The 14,839-nt window shown below is 35.8% G+C and overlaps 2 long non-coding RNA genes across 2 annotated transcripts; one reads left to right on the top strand and one right to left on the bottom strand.

The window, feature by feature from the left end:
* Positions 1–487: 487 nt before the first annotated feature.
* On the bottom strand, positions 488–7,100 carry LOC111207749. The gene is made up of 3 exons (XR_002660006.2): positions 2,139–7,100; positions 1,903–2,036; positions 488–1,676 (listed from the first exon to the last, which is right to left on the bottom strand). It is a non-coding gene; the product is annotated as an uncharacterized LOC111207749 (long non-coding RNA).
* A 2,923-nt stretch (positions 7,101–10,023) lies between these two features.
* On the top strand, positions 10,024–11,295 carry LOC106421400. The gene is made up of 4 exons (XR_001284182.3): positions 10,024–10,582; positions 10,705–10,761; positions 10,856–10,938; positions 11,031–11,295. It is a non-coding gene; the product is annotated as an uncharacterized LOC106421400 (long non-coding RNA).
* Positions 11,296–14,839: the final 3,544 nt, after the last annotated feature.

Here is a 14,839-nt window from a genome sequence, read left to right as displayed (position 1 = left end):
AGATTGAAAATGGTACTAAAATATACTCCGACGCAGAAAATTTTCAGCAATTTTAGGTAATAATATGTATATCTGAATCTGTTATATACAAATTGAATATTACTAATCTGTTTGTTATGGTTTAACTATTTTACAACTATGTTTTTATAACATAACATATACAACTATTTAAAATTCTGCTTATGAGTCTATATATTATTCATCTGTTTTTTTTTCTTACTCTTGAACTTCAAGATTATTGATGACTACAAAAAAAGGCGATGGAGAAGAATCCCAAAACCGTAAGTTCAACCAAAAAATCCTAAAAATTGGTTATCTTTTATTTTTAATCAGACATTTATCTAAGTGATATTTATACAAGGCTTCATTAAAAAAAATAAACTGAACAAAAAGACTTCAATAAAAGTTTAATTTTAATAGTTTCTATTTTATTTTAGTTTCACTTTTTATTTTTGTTATATTAAAAATAAAAATTTATATTTAAAGAAAACTTATTTCAAACCAAAATACAAATAATAGTAATGGATCAAAATATAGTAACTATATATTATGTGTTGTTATTTACAAATTGTTATTTTTTCTATAAAAGTTGTTTCCAAACATGTATCTCTTTTTGGGAAAACTTGTAATAATTGTTTTACCGTCTAACTTAAAGTTTCCAATTTATCCAGTTACAAAATGGGACTAAGATAATATTTGATTTTAAAATGTGTATTAAAAAACCGAATACTAGAATTTGGTTAAAACAAAATAATATTAATGCAAACAAAAATTGACCCATGCGGAGCATGGGTGATAACACTAGTATCTAGATAAAGATACACGGTGAACTAATATTTATATTTACCTATTATTTATTTGCTTAAAATATATTATATTTTATTTATGTTATTTTAGTTTAAAAGAACATCATAATTTTCTGCAAGCCTTAAATTTGTTAACTATGAAAATGCTCTAAAGATAATTGAAAAAAAGATGAATTTGATTGACTTTTTGGAAAACAATTTGATTGAACTTGATGACATCAAGCGTAAAATTTGATTTGCACATTATTAGATCGAGAAGTGACTATCAATATCTTATTTAGAAGTAAGCACAACAATTAGTTTATTTTTTCCTCTTGATGTGAACTATCCTACCGAATACATTAGACTAAAACATAGAGACCGAATATGATAAATATCAGCAGTCTTGTACTTCATTACCATCACTGATATCTACAATTCTTACACAAAAAACAGTACACCATCCTTGATATCCCTTTTTTTCTTCTATTAAAGCTGGGAGAAGGAGATCAGCATCCGCCACATACCTTGCACGCACAAAGCATCTTCAATGGCTCAGTTACTCACAAAATCTAACACATCATAAAAGTTATTAGTCCATAGTAAGCACACATACATGTAAGGCTAATAAAGCTCTCGTGTGTCACTTTATCAAGGAGGAAAATGGTGCAGTTGCTAAGTGAATTATGAAGAATTATTAAGAGAAGCCAGGAAACAATATCATTATTATAGATAAAATATTATGGAAAAAATTTACAACCCAGCTTGCCTGTTCATGAGCTTGGCTAAGAACGTTCTCTAGCGCATCCATCTTAGTGGTAATCTTGCAAACTGATCATGCACATGAGATTCATTTCACTGCATTCCCGAAAATTCTTGGTGACAACTTACCTGATATAAAAGTCAATTTAATATTGTGAAACAACGAAAGGGTCTCAATTAAACCAATCTATGGCAGACCATGGTGATTTCATCTGTGTATGATTCAGCTCTGGCTTAACAGAGAAGAGTGGCAACGACGTAACAGCATGTCTGATGTCTCATTCACTGGCACTCGCCATATGATCAACCACCACAGTCGTTACCTTGTAAGAGTAAGAGAGTTGTTTCTGCTTACCTTCACCAATTCAGCATCAAGCAACAGTTCCCTGTGAATCCGCTCGACAGAGACTGACATACCGCTGCGATTTAACCATCATCTGATGCTCTGACTAATTGCCATACTCATTAACTCTCCGGTAAATCTGCAAGCTGTGCAAGTATAGAAAAACAATAATCAACCACAATTTAGAAACCCCAAATAACAGTGAAACCTTTAATTAGATATAACATAGATCAAGAGAGTCTACATACCCGAAGAGATATAGTCAAGGCAAAACCTTTCAATAGATATAAAAAATGTATCTCCGTCACATCCTCTAACGTCGGTGCGTCTTGCAAACTCTCCCACTCCAAGAGGCTTTATTTCTTCTTCAGTGATTGTTCCTGTAGTCGCTGGCTGCGTAAGCGATCTTGTTCACATGCTTCTTATAGTCACCGGTGTATTTTATTTCGGAAGTAAAGTAAGGAAATGTCTGCGTCAAAATAAAATTTATTTTGGCCATTTTCTTTGTCAAAAGCTATTTTTGTGAAAATCAACTAAAAAGAGATATATAGAGAATTTCTTTATTTTGATCCCTTGACGTTGTTCAAACGATAAACATCGAATGATTTCACCAGTTTTTTCTTTTGTGCTTTCGTTATCGAGTTACTAGCTAATTATGTACCTTTTGTCCATTTTCTTGAATAAATTGCATCTTTGAGATCATCGTATTAGGTCACATACAACAATGTTTACTGCACAATCAAATTGAAAATATGTGGTGAGGAAGAGTCCTTGTATACAAATCTTATGGACAAAATAAGATAACATAAAATACCCTATCCCTGAACGATGGCGTCTTTTCTAGAAGTGATGACTGGATATACCACTAATGTTGATCAATCCATTGTTAATCCAAAAACTTTTCTTGCCTTTCTTGGTGTATGCCTCTTCGAGACAACAGTAATAACATACATATTGCGTAGACCAAGTTGGATCCTTAGAGTGATTCCTTGCATACCCAAGATTATAAAAGGAATGAAAACTATCAGAGCTTGAAACTTCCAATATGCGGTTTGTTGTTCTGTGCCATCAAGATTAAATATATCAAGTTGTGTTTAATTCAGCATAATCTTTAAACATGATTTTTTACTTTTACAATGGCTAGACGGTGTGATGATACACTTACAAATGACCGCTGGAATAGTTGTATTTAGCTATATACAAAGGTGAAAATGTTATCGCAAAGTATTTTGGTAACTTACCAGCAATAACTGTCATAGGTCTGTTTTAGCTACTACTTTTCCTTCTTGATTTGACCATTGACCATCTCGTGCCAGCTGGAGAAGCATGGCTGTAGTTCAGATGCAGGCTATGCTTCAAGAGTTGTATTTTCCAGCATTTTTGCATGGTTGATAAAATCATAGAGCAATCATAGAGCAGAATATATGGAAAACACGTGTGTTTGCAGTGTTGGGAGCAAGTGGAAACATACGGAGAGTAATAGAAAAACGACCAAGTATTATATTTGGTTTGTTACAAATTGTGACACATCTTGGGGTGTTAGGGGGAATAGGAAAACTGCTGAAGATAGCTACAAGGCTTTTTCTTTTCGGAAATGTTGGAGGCCCCACGACTGCTGCAGGAATGGACACAGAATAAGGATGGAGTTCATAGATATTCCCTGGAATTGTTGTTCGAATATTTGGGATCGCCCTTGGTACATTTTTAGGGATTGCTTTTGGAGTAAAAGTCCTCAAACTCATTTGATGTTCAATTCCTATGCATGTAATGAGTAAGTTTTGCTACCTATACTAGTGGAATCCTCACTAGTCTTATCTCATTATATTTTTTCTGTGCCCACATTATACTAGTGGAATCCTCACTAGCCGTGATGGTGATGCAAATAGTTTGATCGCTTTGCGATTTGAGTTCGGGCTCGTTGGAAATTGGCTCGGGGTCATCGTGCACATTTCCCCAGGTGATTATGCAGACCCTCTTTTTGTGCACCGGTGGAGGCGAGCTTGGTGACTCCTCTTTGGTTTTACTACTTCTTTTGTTGGAGGTAATATTCGTCTTTCTGTTCTCCTTCGGGGTTGCTGTTGCTTCTTCTTTTTCAGAATTTTCGTTATTTTTCATGTTTTCCTCTTTGCCTCGGAGTACAGCTTGACATTCTTCAGTTGACCTCCGGTAGCCGGTTCTTTGGTGGCAAACATTTTTTTGCTGATGTTGTTTTTGTTTGCGCTATACTGTTTTTTCAGAGCGGCGACTTCTTCCTCGTGTGCTGCGAAATACGAAGCCCGATGAAGTGCGTCTTCGAGTGAGGTAGGAGCTCGTACCGCCATTTCTTCTTTGAATTTGGATGAGAACCAAACGTCGTTTTTCAAGGCTGCTAGTTCTAGGGCAAAGCCTTCGTTCAAGTGTGAAATCTTGGCCTTGTTGATGTATGTTCTCAGAGGATTGAATGGTGCTTGCCTGAGAGTCCAAAGATCAGCTTCGGTGGCTCTTGTTTTTATGAACACTGAATATTTTTTGAGGAAGGCCGATACGAGTTGGGTGAAATTACCGATTGAGTTTCCTCTGAGGCCCGCAAACCATTCCAAGGCGGAGCCGGTGAGATTTTCTGTGAATAATCGGTAGTAATCCGCTTATTTTTCGTCATCGTTTAGGTGCACCCTGGATATAGCGAGTCGGAAGGCTCGAACGTGGGCTTTCGGATCAATATTTCTGGAATACTCAGGGAACTTGATCTTCCGCACGTCGTGCAACCTTATGCTGTCTATCATATTCATGAAGGGGGTTCTCCTGGTTTCCTCTATTATCCCGTCGATGTCTGTAGCTAAGCTCGTTGCCATATGCATGATAGCGTGTATTCTTCTGATCAGTTCGGCGTTGTTCCTTTCAATATAATTCGGGAAGGCTTCTGTTTCGTCTAGGTTTCTTGGTTCCTCCCTCTGCTGGCTTGCATCGACGAATTGGTGCGGAAAGCGACCTTCGGTTCGTTCTGCGACATTAGCGAACTCAGCTTGTCGAGTTCCATTCATGTTTCGAGCTGTCGGAGATTGACTCTCAGGGATCTAAAATTTGTAGGGGGCCCCCGAGATCGTGTTTCCCCGAGCGTTTCAATTGATCTGTCCTAAGTTTGGTTCGGGAGGTCAAGTAACCCATGAGCTCTGGTCTGTACTTCGTCAAGCCCACTGTAGTACAGGCTTCGGTAGGCTGTTCTGGGCTGTGTAGTCTGTCGTGAGCTCTCTCCTTTGTAGCGGGCGGATCGAGAACTGGGGAATTCTGGCGTTCCAAAAACTCATGTGGTTTTTCTTTGAGAGATCGGGGTTTGGTTTACCGGATCTGGCCGGTTTCTAGATCTCTCAATAGCTTCGGCCGATGTGCAGCGAGTTCTCTTTCGCTTTGCTCCAGTCGATTCGCTATGGTTTGATAAACGATCTACTAGTTTCGTGATTTGTTGATAAGCGTTGAAACCATTCCTTGGAGTTTGGTCATCCCTTCTCGGGTCTGCGCCAGGGGTGTCGGAGAGATCGGTCGCGTTGATATATTTCGAGTGGTCGTACATCCATGGGCTGTACGTCTCTGGATTGATTCAAAACTTGCGTGTTAGTTCGATCTGGGATTGAGGTTCCCGTTGTCCCCGCAAGAGGAGGGGTTCGTTGCGTTTGGGCTACCTTGGTTGCTGTGGTCTGGTTTGTCTGCTCAGTAGTTCGTGTTTGTTTCCCGAGTTAGATCCAGTGGGATCGACGTCGATTGTTCTTGGTTCGGGGGAACCGGATGGGATTTGAGTGGAATCCATGATCTTTCTTAGGAACCTTAGATCAGATTCTTAGCAAGGATGTTTTTCGTTTATCTTCCCCACAGACGGCGCCAAAAAGTGGATCCTAGAACCCACACTAAGTATTTGGTAGTGATTGTGTGCAACGATATCCTTAGAATACAACGATTGAGTTAGTAGGATTCTACATTTGTCAAACGTTGGCTTCTACAGTATAACAAACCTTTATATTAAATAATTCTATGTGTAGGCAAAATTTTAATATAAATAATTAGTAGGAGATATTTAAGATGATAATTTCACTACAGGAAATGTATGTATTAATAGCATAGTAGTATAGTGTTTTTAACATTTATGCTATTGTATACCAACACTGACCTTTATAATAGCGCTTATAAAATTTAAACGCTATGTTTGTTATCGCGGGAAAATAAAAAAATTAGCCGCGTTAATTTGCAAAGTGTAAACGCCTAACCATTGCAGATCCAAAATTAACTACTATTGTAAATTGACACAACACATAATTTATTTTTCCCGCCAGATACTTAGTGAAAAAACAAGTGTCTAATCTTTTTTTATTTTCCTTCTCATCCTCGTTTTTCACTTCCCTCTTATTCCATTTCGTTTCTCAACCCTCCAAAAAAAAACTAAACACAAGATAAACCCTAAATCTTAGACCATAAACTTAAAACACAACCCTAAAACTCAAAAATTTTCTTATTTTAATTATAAATCTTAAGTTTAAATATATTCAAGTTTTAACCTTTTAAATTTTTAATTTCAAACATTAATCTAAGCCTCAAACACTAAATTATACACTTATATATATCATACCCTAAATTAATCACATCCCCTAAACTCTAACTAAAATTCTTAAAATTCTATTTTTTTATTAATTTAAAAAAATTAATTTTAATTTCAAATCTCAAATCCAATTCTCTAACCCTAAACTTAAATATATACCATAACAAAAATCATATACCCTAAATCATATTACATATACTCTAAACTTATATTTTAAAACTAAATTTTAAATACAAAATAAATGTAATCAATAATTTGAATATAATTTATTTTTTATATAAATAAAATTATTTAAACAATAAATTATAATTTCTAAAATAATTATTAATAAAAATAGTTTTGGATTGATTAATTTTCGACCACTGATTGGTTTTATTCCAAAGGTTAGAAGTTAATTTTAGTTAATCCTATTACTTTCTCTTTATTGGTCAATGATTTGTGGTCATTGATTGTTTTTCTACAGAGATTAATCTTCTCCATCTTCTCCATCATTCGGCCATCTTTTCTCAATCTTCTTCATCCATCCTTGAATCGTTAAACCTAAAATCACAAAGTCTTCAGATCTGCACACAGAGCTTGATTCTAATCAACCTCTTACGATTCAACATGTCTGGATTCAACCCTCTCTTTCTCTCTCGCTCTCCCTCTCTCTCTCTCTCTCTCTCTCTCTCTCTCTCTCTCTCTCCTCTCTCTCTCTCTCTCTCTCTCTCTCTCTCTCTCTCTCTCTCTCTCTCTCTCTCTCTCTCTCTCCTCTCTCTCTCTCTCTCTCTCTCTCTCTCTCTCTCTCTCTCTCTCTCTCTCTCTCTCTCTCTCTCTCTCTCTCTCTCTCCTCTCTCTCTCTCTCCTCTCCTCTCTCTCTCTCGCTCTCTCTCTCTCTCTCTCCTCTCTCTCTCTCTCTCTCTCTCTCTCTCTCTCTCTCTCTCTCTCTCTCCTCTCTCTCTCTCTCTCTCTCTCTCTCTCTCTCTCTCTCTCTCTCTCTCTCTCTCTCTCTCTCTCTCTCTCTCTCTCTCTCTCTCTCTCTATCTCTATCTCTCTCTCTCTCTCTCTCACTCAGCTATGATGAAAGCTTCGGCGACAACGCTTGACTCGAGTCAGAGATGGCGAGTGACAACAGAGCAGCGCCGGTGGCAAGACGGAAGATGGCTGTCCTTCATAAGCAGAGGAGGAAAAGAGGCTTCGATGGTTCAGCTCGCCGGAGATGAATAAAGGGGAAGTCTCAGCCTCTCTTTCCCATGAACCTCGCCGGTCAAGCTCTCTCAATCTCTCTACAACTTTTGCAAGTCTTTACTTCTGAAATTTTAGGTTCTTTTGTGACTTAAATCCATATGAGCTCATTAGTATTCGTGGAACTAATTGTTTGGGGGATTTAATCTTAATTCTTGTAATTATCTTTGTTTATTTAATCTAGCTTTGGTACTTAGGTTGATGGGTTTTGCGCCTGCTACTGTCACCTTGCTCGTTTTTATAACTTGAGGAAATTAAGGATCTTGTTGTTGACTTGATGAGTAGTGATGAAGATAGTCTAGAAAGTAACACTTGAATATGTTTGAGCATTTTTACTTCAAATACTATTTCTCTTTTCTATTTTGTAGCTGGGATTATAAGAAACAGTTTCAGGGTTTGTCCTTTTTGAATCTAAATAAGTGGCATGGTTTTGTAGAGTTTGATGATGTTATTGGAAAGGTGCTGAGTGACAAGACTGTTGGCAAAGGTGACGATGCTTTCAACACCTTCTTCAGCGAAACCGGTGCAGGGAAGCATGTCCCTCATGTTGTCTTTGTCGACCTTGAGCCCACCATGATCGACGATGTTAGAACCCGTACTTACCGTCAGCTTTTCCACCTTGAACAGCTCATCAGTGGTAAAGAAGACGCAGATAACATTACAGCAGTACGGTGAGAAAAAGTGATGTTTTGGCCCTATCTATTGATACATCTTTTGAAGAAGAAAAACTAATGCATTTATATCTTAAATGGTTTCTCAGCTGTTTACATGGGGTTGGAATCAAAGAGGTACATTAGGACATCCACCAAAGACGAAAACAGAAAGCCAATGTCAAGATTACACAGGTTAAGTTTGGATTGTTCTTTTAAGATGTATTCTCAGGTTTGAATATTGAATTACTTGTTCTGTTATGAGACTTGCATTTGATTCTTAACGTAGAGAAAGGAAGCAATGAGGATTCTAGTCGGAGGAGAGAACTAGAAGGAGAGTCGGAGTAGACTCGTTGGTGTGAGTCCGAGAGAGAGACTTCAAGAGGCAGAGAGTTTTGATTTTTTTTTTCTAAGTGTTTAGGCTTGTTAGTGCTTTGTGGGATGTTTTGTGCTTTAATGATAAATTTTGGCTAAAAATGAATTGGAGCCAAAACCCCAAAATATTATTGGAGCCAAATCTTTTTTTTTTATTTATCAAATTGGAGCCAAATCTTATGGAGGGAAATATAACTGGAACAAAATATTATCCTCTTGTAATCCCTAAAACTATAGATTTTCATATTTTAAAGTGTAACCCCTGAAACTATAACCCTGAAGATAGTCATCCTTGTCCTTCTTGTTAGACCAATGATAATAATCCTTCATTTTTCAATCATTAATTAATTGTACCTTTTTTTAATCAATTTTTACATGTATTATAATTATATTATAGTTTGAGCTTAAGTTTAAAATTTAAATATAAGTTTAATGGTCATATTTATAGCTTGGAGAATAAAACTAGAGATTTAGGGTATATGGTATGGAATATAGGGTTTGGGTTTAAGAATGATATATATATATATATATATATATATATATATATAAAATATATCATTTTATTTTAATTTTATCTATCTAGATTTAGAATAGAATATAGGGTTTGAGTTTAAGAACTCAATTAGGTTGAATTAGGAATTTTAATCTCAGATATTAAATCTAAACCTCATACCCTAAGCTATACACATATATATATATCATAACTCTAAATTAATCACACTCTAATATAACTTCAATTTTAAACTTAAAATCAAAATTCAATCATATTGTTTATTGCAAAATAGTTTTATATAATTTATATGTTTGAGTGTAAACTAAATGATATATATGTATAGTAGCTTAGGGGTTTATACATTACACATCAAACCCTAACATTACACTTCAAACCGTAAAACTCTACATCCAAATCTTAATACAAACTATCATATTATTATTTTCAAACAATAATCTCAAATCTTATCATAACTCTAAATATCATATGTTTAAATTCATAAACTAAACTTCAAATCTAATATTCTCTTCTTAGATCTTAAATCTTTAAACTAGCTTTACACTCAAATTTATACCCAATTTCAAAAATTTAAAACTTAAAATTTGAATTATAAACTACAAAATATAAATTTTGAATAAAACATTAATTTAAAAAATGGAAATACAAAAAAAATCATCAAATAATGAAATACAAGACACAAAAAAATAAAAAAGAAAGACAAAGCTCTCTTGCCCAATTAGATCTATATACACGGATCATCTTCTAAGCCGTTGGATTATAATAAATCAAAGGCTGAGATTTAATCGTTTTTTTTCTCCTCACAGGCTCCCTCTCTCTCTCCAGACAGATTCATTCTTCTTCTTTTTTTCTTTTTTTGTTTCTTCTTTTCATCTTCTCTGCTCTCATCTTTCCCACCGATTTTGAAGCCTCGATTTCGTGTCCACGGCCCTGTTATCTTCCTCAAGCCTCGATTTCATCTCTACCGATGACGCCGAGATCTAGTTCCGCCAATACACAAAGCTGTTCAACTTCCCTCTCATAGTTTCATTTTTGGATTTGTCTCTAAGTTCTTCGCAAAGGCAAGACTTGGATTTGCCTCAAAACTGACTCGATTGATGTTTCTCTTTTGCTGAACTTCTCGATCTCAACAGCCTGATGAAAAACCTGGTTATAAAGTTGGTTCATTTGTCTTATACTTTCGTTGAAATGAGACAAGACCTGACTGGTTTTCTTAAGGAGAAGAAAATGGAGATGTGTCGGAGAAGACTGGTTTCAAGCTCGCCGCCAGCATGATGAAGATCAGGTTATTAATCGGACTCGGATTAGGCATCTCTGCTCTCTTTCTTGTTGGCCTCTTCTTTCTTCCTCGGTCTTTGGATTCTCATGGTGAGCTAAGTGTTGATTCCACTGTCATTACTGCTTTCTCAAGTGCAGGTGATCTAAATAATTTCTCCAGTGTTGAATTTTAATAAGCAATCTTTGTTTTTCTTTTGTGTGTGTGTGTTCAGGACATTTGACAGAAGCCGAGGAGCCAGAAGATATCTTTCAGGTCGATAAAGGCAAAGGTACTAATGAATCTGACATGAGTTGTGTTCCATTGTTTTGAATTTTGAGTTGTCGTATGAATGGCTTATGTTTCTTATTTTTCTGTGGTGGTAGCTTCATGGAGAGCTAGAGGCTAAGTCCCTTGGTGCTCCTGGAACCTGTGTTGCTGAATTGGTGTTTAACACTTCCTTGACAGGGTGAGATTTTTTAGGTTGAATCCATGCTTACTGCATTTTTTTGACCTGAGTTTGATATTGGCCTGAGAAGATTTGTGCTTTTTGACCTGCAGTTAGAGGCGTGGATCTTAGATGGAGTTGGAGTCGAGCAAGATGGAAGAGAGGAGATGGAGTTGGTTCAGAAGCTAGAAAAGAGAGAATAGATGAGAAGGTTGATGGTGGTGGAAGAGCAGAAATATTAGGGATGATTGTGAAGGATTATTAATGGTAGATTGATACTATGTTTGTTAGGTTTTGATGGTTTAGGTAAACAAGGATATGTTTTATGGTTTTGTAAACAGTTTTTTTTTAGTTTTTATAATATGATTAATTATTTAATTACAAATATTCGAAAGAAATATTATATTTAAAAAAATCAATTCGTAATTATTATTAATAAATTTTCAAATAAATAAAAAACTAATAAATAACACGAAAAATTTGCTATCTTTACTATTGGAAAAATCAAATAAATGAGTTTTAATAACATTTGTATCACATTATTATAAATATTAACAATTGCATACAAACTAACGCTATCGTTGTATAGTTAACTATAGCATACAAAAAAACCGCTATTAAAAGTGTCGGACCTATTATAACGGGCGCTGTCAGAACGGACAAGGAAGCGCTATTATACAGGATTCATAGTGTTTTTCGTCTGCTATTACTACCCTTATTTCCTGTAGTGTTTAGGCGGTAAATTTTTAGTTTCAAATACTATCTTAATTAGATTGAGTTATTTTAGGTTGGTCCGCATCTTAAATGATTTAATTATATTTAGTCGCAACATTTTTAATAGGTCAAAATTTAAAACATGCCAAGATAAATTTTAAATAAGACATTAAATTAATAGATTAGAATATATATATATAAGATAGTCCCTGTAATTGTTGTTGGAATATTTGGGAATGCCATTGGTACATTTTCAGGGATTGTATTTGAAGTAAAAGTTTCTCAACATCATTTGATGTTCAATTCCTATGCATGTAATGAATAAGTTCTGCTACCTATACTAGTGGAATCCTCACAAGACTTATCTCATTATTATTTTTTTGTCCTCACTGGCATAATTTTCGCCTTTATTGAAAAACAAATCAAATAAAGATTCAAATAGCATTAAAAAAAAAGAAAAAAGATATTTAGAAAGAAGATTTTAAAAAGAAGAGAAAGTTACAAACCCCAAAATCTCGAAGATAAAAAGAAAATGAAGAAAAAATCTCTTCTTCAGAAACCAAAAACATCGTTTGACTCATAAATAAAAGCAACAAAAACATTGTCATGACATTATTTCTCCTCTTATTAGACAAATGTTTTTTAAATGAAATGCTAATCAAACAACACAAACAAACAAACAAACATAAAGAGAGAGGTTCTATTAAAAACCTAAAAGATTCTCTTATGTTATTTTGTTCTCATCACCCTCTTTGTTCTCGTTGCCGTTGTTTTTTTTTTTTAACAACAAAATGCTAAGAACCTAAAAAGATCCCTGATCCGAGAGCCACTTCGGGGGAACTGAATCAACATAAACCATAGCAGATAGAGAAGTTCTAGCACCTCGTGCCAGCTTGTCCGCCAGAGTATTTTGTGCCCTTGGAATATGTCGGATAGTGAAGTTGAGAAAGAATTCCTTACATCACAGAAACCCATCTATATGTGTAGTGAACGCTGGCCATTCTGTCGGTGTGGACACCATCTTCACCAATTGAGAGCAGTCCGTTGCAAACACCACCTCTGAGATTTGTAGGGTCTTCATGCACTCCATCGCCCATATCAAAGCTTCACATTCAGCATGTAAAGGTGATAGACTCCTGCGAATAGACATTGCACCCATCATAGTATCACTGGATCCACTCTCTGTAGACCCATCCTTGACCCGTGTAAGGATCTTGTTCCTTCCATGCACCATCAATGTAACACTTGTCGACACCATGGGGAAATAGTTCTCTGCAATATGTAGAGATCCACGATTATAGACTCATTTGTCTGAGATTCAGCCCACAAAACACCTTCAATCTCTGCAGTCCGGAGAATATCAAAAGGGGTCCTCGTCTGATTCTGAAAAACTTTAGCGTTTCGATTCTTCCAAATATACTACAATATCCATGGAAAATTATTCAAATCCAGTTCCTTGGGTAACCGCCAAAAAAGATAGTCCATATTTGTAAAAAGAGACGGGGTGGGGAATTCCCCTGGGCATGAGAGAATATTGGATAAAGCCCAAGTTGTAGTGCTAATGGACCTCAAACAGCACATGATTAATAGATTCTTCCGCATCACCACATATTTGACATTGCATATCACATTTTATCCCTCTTGAATGAAGATTTTTTGTTACCGGTAGACTACCAGAGAGTATTTGCCAAACAAATGTCTCAATTTTGGTGAACATTGAAGTTTCCAAGAATAAGCCATGAGTGGTTTGGTATCTGGTCCCAAAACTCTATCCTGAGTTTCCCTATCCGGAAATAATTTATCCGTTCTATAACCTGATTTAATCGTATGTCTACCATGATCCGTAAAATGCCAGCCATATGAATCTCCGTATAATATCCACATCATCTGATGAATATAAACTTTGAGCAAATTCAAGTTCCAAGAAAAAATCGACAGGGTTAATTAAATCTTCCACCTTAAGTAGTGGATTCAAATATTGATTCGGGCATTTTGGAATTGCTGACTTTGGGCGAGGAGCAGGGATCCAAGGATCATTCTAGACTGAAATGCTTGAACCAGTTCCCACTCTTTTGATTAGCCCTTTATTAACCAGAGGTCTAGCTGGCGTAATACTTCTCAAACCATATGAAGGAGAATATTATCTGATTAGATCCAAAGGATCAGATTTCCTATTGTATCTTCCTTTAAAAACTCTTACGAAAAGAGAATCAGGTTTATCTATTAACCTCCATAGCTGTTTTGCTAATAACGCCGTTTTAAAATTTTGAATATCTCTAAAACCAATACCACCGTCCACTTTATCTTTGCACATTTTGTCCATGAAAACCAATGCATACCTTTTGTATTACCGGTACCACCCCACCAAAACTGGGAAACGTATTGTTTAGTTTTTTCGTAACCGTTTTTGGTAACCGAAAGCAGGACATAACATGAGTTGGCATAGGTGATGCCACTGCTTTAATTAAAACTTCCTTTCTGCCTTTCGTAACGAATCGAATAGTCCAATTATTACCTTTATTATTAACTCTTTCATTAAGAAAACCAAAACCTGTGTTTTAGATCCCCCAAGACTCTCAGGTATTCCCAAATATGTTTACATTCCACCAATTGTATTAATTCCCAAAACCTGTTGTACCTCCAAACGGACTGCGTTTGGGACTTTATGTCACACTGTAGGGAAGACTTCAGAAAATTAATTTGCTGCCCCGACGCTCTTTCATAGTCTTTCAGAATCTGTAGAATAACCTCACATTTTTGCCTATTGGCTTTGCTAAAGAAAAGACTATCATCCGCAAATAATAAATGTGAAATTGCCGGACTACCACACACAATTTTGAGCCCCGTTAGTAACTTTTCCTCTTCCTTTTTCCTTATATCCGCTATTAGTGCCTCAGTACACAAAATAAACAAATAAGGTGATAATGGATCATCTTGACGAAGTCCTCGGTTTGGTACAATATGTCCTTTTGGTTGACCATTGATCAAAACTTTATATTGTACCGACGTAATGCAAGACATAAATCCGAGATTACCCCCTCTGTGTAAACCCCAGCTTTAGCCAGCATTGCCTCATAAAAGGCCATTCACTCTATCATATATGCCTTGCTCATACTGTCTTTATAGCCAAAAATTTCTCCTTACATGAATTATTCGTTCCTTAATCATGAAACCTCTCGGGCAATTAATAATTATCTGAATTAGTTTA

This window comes from Brassica napus, chromosome C9, assembly GCF_020379485.1.
Source record: "Brassica napus cultivar Da-Ae chromosome C9, Da-Ae, whole genome shotgun sequence".
In the NCBI taxonomy this organism is placed as follows: domain Eukaryota; kingdom Viridiplantae; phylum Streptophyta; class Magnoliopsida; order Brassicales; family Brassicaceae; genus Brassica; species Brassica napus.
This window is presented reverse-complemented; position numbering and strand designations above follow the sequence as displayed.